The sequence below is a fragment of the Aricia agestis genome, chromosome 3 (assembly GCF_905147365.1).
Source record: "Aricia agestis chromosome 3, ilAriAges1.1, whole genome shotgun sequence".
Lineage (NCBI taxonomy): Eukaryota > Metazoa > Arthropoda > Insecta > Lepidoptera > Lycaenidae > Aricia > Aricia agestis.
In genome coordinates, this window is record NC_056408.1 from 19,761,222 (window position 1) to 19,766,884 (window position 5,663).

At 36.3% G+C, this 5,663-nt stretch overlaps 1 pseudogene; it reads left to right on the forward strand.

Moving 5' to 3' along the window:
• The first annotated feature begins 2,806 nt into the window (after nucleotides 1–2,806).
• LOC121740559 lies at nucleotides 2,807–5,663 on the forward strand (annotated as a pseudogene).

Genomic DNA, 5,663 nt, shown 5'->3' on the forward strand with positions numbered 1-5,663 from the left:
GTATTGATTGGATAACAATAAAGCAAGAAAATAATTTTGGCCGCCTAGATCGCACAAATACCTGTATGTGCGCTGGCTGCTTGGACGTGTGGTCCACCTCTACCCTGGCTCAGATGGCATCGCGCGAGTAGCAGACATCCAGACGACCTCAGGGACTCTACGGCGCGCCTACAACCGGCTCTGCCCGCTACCTGTTTTGGAATCTTCGCTTCCAACGGGGCCAGCATGTGAAGTAGCAGCAAACTTAAGTTAAAATAAAATAATATGTGAAGTGGCAACACTGCGCTTCCGCCCGGCGTAGGCGCCATCATCTGTGTCTTGCATTTTGACATTGACCTTTTCGTTTCCGCGCTCTGGCTGGTACTTGTGCCAGCCAGAGCGCCGCGTGTGAACTCTCTTTCCAAAAATATATTTTGTCAAGTTCCTAATTAATTATCTTTGTTATTGAATACAAATCGTTCTATTGGAATACTTTTTTCATTTATCGCCTTTACAATATCAAATATGAACTGGACCATAAAGTAGAACATCTTGTGCTCTGGAGCGATTGTTGTGGGGGCCAAAATCGCAACATTAAAATAGTATTGATGTTAAAAGCGGTCTTGAATTCCCATTCCACGTTAAAGACGATAACTTTTAAATATTTGGAATCGGGACACACATTTTTACCGAATGATACAGATTTTTCCAAAATAGAAACAATGCTGAAATACCATGAAAGGATATACACAGTCAATGAATATATTAATATTATTAAACATTGCAAAAAACAACATCCATTACAAGCTTACCGAATGGAAAAAAATGATTTTATGGGGACCAAAACACTTGAAAAGAATACAGTAAATAGAAAACTTTTTGTATCCAAAGAAAAAGTTAATTGGTTAAAGACAAAGTTGATTTTAATAGATAAGGACGATAAATTTCATGTTTACATGAAAGCCGATTCTGATAATTTCCATCAACTGCATATTGGAAAAAAGTTAAAAGGTAAATACTTGGAGATATAAGTGAGAAAGACCTTGTTTTATTGTGGCCCAACGGCAAGGTAATCCCTCAACCCAAGTTGGATGATCTTATGTCCATGTTAGATTTGATCCCAAAAGATTGTCAAGACTTTTATAAGTCTCTAAAGGGTAGTTCTAACATCACAGAAGACATAGATGGCTACGACGGAGATCTTGATTTTATTCCCGAGGAGGATGATGACTAGGGGAGACGGGGAGACTTGTTCCCTTGGGAGACTTGATCACCCAGTGACAAATCAAAAACTAAACGCTTTTTCTATTTCTTACATTGGCAACATAACTCTTTGTTGTCTATGGTTAACCAAAAACGTCACTTTAACATCTTTATCTAGACAACTTCAGAGCAGTGCAGCCATTTTTATTTTCCTGTGTCAGCATTTGTTTCGTTAAGTTTTTCATTTGTTTTTTTTAAATAACTGAATGAATAATTCCCTGTGTATGTATCAAAATCATTAAAAGTAGTTTATTAAAGTTTGCATTTACATGTATTTTATTTGATTAACGTTTTCTCTTGACATGAAAAAAATATATTTTTTAAATGAGCACTCCCGGGTACACTTGATCACGGCAAGATGGGGTAAGGTTGGGTCGCCTAAGATCGGATGTGACATAAGATCGGATGCATGGAATAACTCACAAACTAGGCAATATTTTCTACTGCTGGCAACACTACTAGATCCGCCATTTTATCCTGCCCCTCTCCTCACACTGTGGCCGGCCAGCCACCAGACGGGACGTGCACACAAGTGATTCGGCAGAAAAGGTGTATTTTGTGAGAAAAATCATCGATCCGATCTTACCTACAAAACTTTGATGGCACATTGTGGTGAGTACTTTCATTTTACTATTGTAATTAATTATTTTGGGGCAGAATTAGCGAATAATCTTTCGATCTGTATACTTTGATTATGCCTAGGACGTTCACAGCCCAAGATCCGGTCTTCCCTCTACATGCCGAAGATCGGACTATATCCGAAATAGTCAGTGGTTATCAAGAGTTCAAGCCCACTATATTGAAATTAGTTTAAATACGTAACTACGTATTCCCACTAACCCACTAATAATACGAATGTGAAAGTGTTTGTGTGTGTGAGGGTGTGTGCATGCGTGTAAGTTTGATACCTTTTCACGTTCAAACGTCCGAATGGATTTGAATTATACTTGGCACATAGATAGATTACAAAATAAATCGCTATAACACGTAATAATCCTTACATGGTTCTATCAAAATCCACGCTAAGTCGCGAAGTTGAAGAATATTATTTCCATTTTAATTGACTTTTTTCTGGTTGAGGCTTGGGGCAAATTTTGTTTTAAATGCAACTGATTTTAAATATCAAGCTAATATTTTTTGAAGTCACAAACACTTTTTTACGCTTTTCTCGTCTTAAAATATCTTTAAATTAAACATTAAAATGTTATTTATAGATAAAAGATGCCTACGAAATACGAGAGGACTTCGCTTCGGGCAACCTTTTACACTGAAGAAGCCTTAAAAGAAGCAGTAGAGAGGGTAAGAAACAAAGAATTGACAAACTATGCAGCATCCAAAATGTATGGCATACCTACCTCAACTCTTAATGATCGAGTTTTGAGCAAATCTGGATTAAAGAGTAAAACTCTAGGAAGATCACAAGCAATTCCCACAGAAATGGAAGCTCGTTTGGCTTTATGTCTGCGCACTATGGAAAAATGGGGTTGGGGCTTGTCTAAAGAGGAAGTACTGGATACAGTGGCAGCTTTTGTAAAGGTAAATAAATTACAAACTCCATTTAAGGATGGCAGACCAGGTATCAAGTGGTTCATATCTTTTAGAGAACGACACAAATTATCTGTTAAGAAACCACAAGCTGTGGAGATTCTTAGGAAAAGAATGACGGATCCATTCGTCATTGACGAGTACTTTACTCCTTGACGAAACATCTGTTGCACTGGACCCATCAAAAACCAAAGTGGTAGGTGCAATTGGCCATCCAAGTACAAGGACTACAGCAGGGTCAGGTAAAGAAAATATCACAGTATTAGCGACTGTTAATGCGGCAGGAGAGAAATTAAATCCCTTGATTATATTCAAAGGGAAAAACGTATATGAAGAATGGATGTTGAAAGAAAAAACTAATTTTGATTTCGAGAATGCATATGCTGCTAGTAAACGCGGATGGATGGAGGCGGATATTTTTTTTAACTACATGGCAAATCAAGTGTTACTGGGTATAGGAACGGAAAGGCCTCAACTTATGGTGTAGGTACGATGGCCATGTGACTCATGTCGATGAGAGAGTAATAGCCTTAGCAGCAGAAAACGGCCTGACTATATTAAAATTGCCAGCACATACTTCTCATCTACTACAACCACTAGATTTAGCGGTATTTAAATCATTTAAAAGTATATGGGACCGAAAACTTGTGGTCTGGCAGCGAGAGAATATTGGTATGAAAGTACGCAAGCAAGCCTTCACCCAATTATTTGCAGAAGCTTGGCATAAAATAAGTCCAGAAGTAATAAGAAACGGTTTCAAAAAGGCAGGGATCCACCCATACAATCCCGACGTCGTTCCAATAGACAAATTTGACCAAGCTGCTTACAAAAGGTGGCAAAAACATGTTAGTGGAAATCCTCAAAACTCTGTAGTATCTAAAAATATTTGCGTCCAATCGCTTGTGCAATTATGTTTGGGTGTAATAAACAAAACATCAAACCGCAGCCCCTCTTCTTGCACCGTAAATGTGAGGCCTATTATTGCAGAAGTAACTGAACCGAACGAAGCAACGAGTTTTGAAGACTTGCTACTTCAAAAAATAAAACAACAATCAAATGGCAAGACTGTTAATAAATTAACTCGCGTAGCCAAAGGGTCAGAAGTTATTACACGAACATATCTAGAAAAACAAAAAGAGACAAACGAAGAAATATTACGTAAGAGTAAGTCTGCTGCTGACGGAAACCTGGATCATCTGGAATACAGAATACAACTAAAAATTCCAAAACAAAAAATAGCACCTCCACAAAAGGAAAAGGTGTTGGTAAAAAGACGAAAACTACAAAACAATCAAATAACTCAAAGATAGAAAAGAATTCATACGATATAGAACAAAACACTGAAATCATCACATCTGAGATACAGAACATAAATAAAAAGGCAAAGAATTCAGTCCAAAACCAAAACAATAGCACCTCCACAGGAAAAGGAAAGAGTGTTGGTAAAACAACAAAAACTACAAACCAAACAAGTAACTCAAACACAAAAAAGGATTTAGATGATATAAAACAAAATAAAGTGATGAAAAAAAACATCAAACAGAAAAAAGGAAACAAAACAGAGTAAAACAATAACAAAGGCAAATCCGTCAAAGAAAATTAAAAGATCACCAAGTATCGCTTCGACATTTGTTGACAGTGATGAAATGAAGACACACAGTGATTCAGATTTACAAGATTTACCAAGCGACTTTTTTACTTCCCATGACCAACTATCCCGATCCCATTATGTCAACTATCCCGAAAGACAAGAAAGAATTGTTACTACGAAAAATAGAGATTGAAAGAATAGTAAAAGAGATTCGTGCAGAAGAAAAAGAAATCGAGAATACAAAAAACAACACAAAAAGCTATACAGTAATGGATAAGAAAATTTTGAAAAGGAAAGAAAATATACCGATACAAACAAATATTATGACACAAGACAGAGATGCCACAAAATATCCAAACAAGGAAGAAGATCAGTCAAAAAAGAAAATTAATATAATTTCATCGGTTCCAGTGACCCGCAATGAATCAGCTTTCGCTAAATATTCAATCCGAAACCTAGAAATGATCGATCCCAGCAGTGACTTTTTTACTTCCCAAGATTTACCAAGCGACCTTTTTACTTCCCAAGAACTCATTATGTCCACTATCCCGAAAGACAAAGAAGAATTGTTCCTACGAAAAAAAGAAATTGAAAGAATAGTAAAAGAGATTCGTGCAGAAGAAAAAGAAATCGAGAATACAAAAAACAACACAAATAACTATACAGAAATGGATAAGGAAATTTCAAAAAAGGAAAGAAAATGAAAGGAAAAGAAAACATACTGATAAAAACAAATATTATGACACAAGAAAAAACTCAAGATAGAGATGATACAAAATATCCAAACAAGAAAGAATATAAGTCAAAAAAGAGAATTAATATAATTTCATCGGTTCCAGTGACTCCCGAAGAATCAGCTTTCGCTAAATATTCAATACGAAACCTAAAAATTATCGATCCCAACAGTGACCTCCACAATCCAAATCCAAACAAATCCTTTGCAGGCATCCAAATAAAAGGAGAAAAACAGGTAAACACAACTGAACATCCGAAACAGCCAACCCTCTACGATGTTGGTGACACAGTACTTACCAGATATTTAAAAAAAAATTGGAATTATTATGTAGGTACAATTAAAAGAGTGGACACGAAAGAGAAAAAATATACTATCTCATTTCATAGAGCTGTTGGAAAGAATGAAAATGTGATGTTTGTTGTCCCTAAGCGAATAGATGAAGACTATGTTCCTGAAGAAAACATAGTAAAAACGATTGAGTTACTGCAGATAAAGGAGAATCCTCTTCAGTATGTACTGCTGAATGATGAAGATAGCGTTTATTTTTAA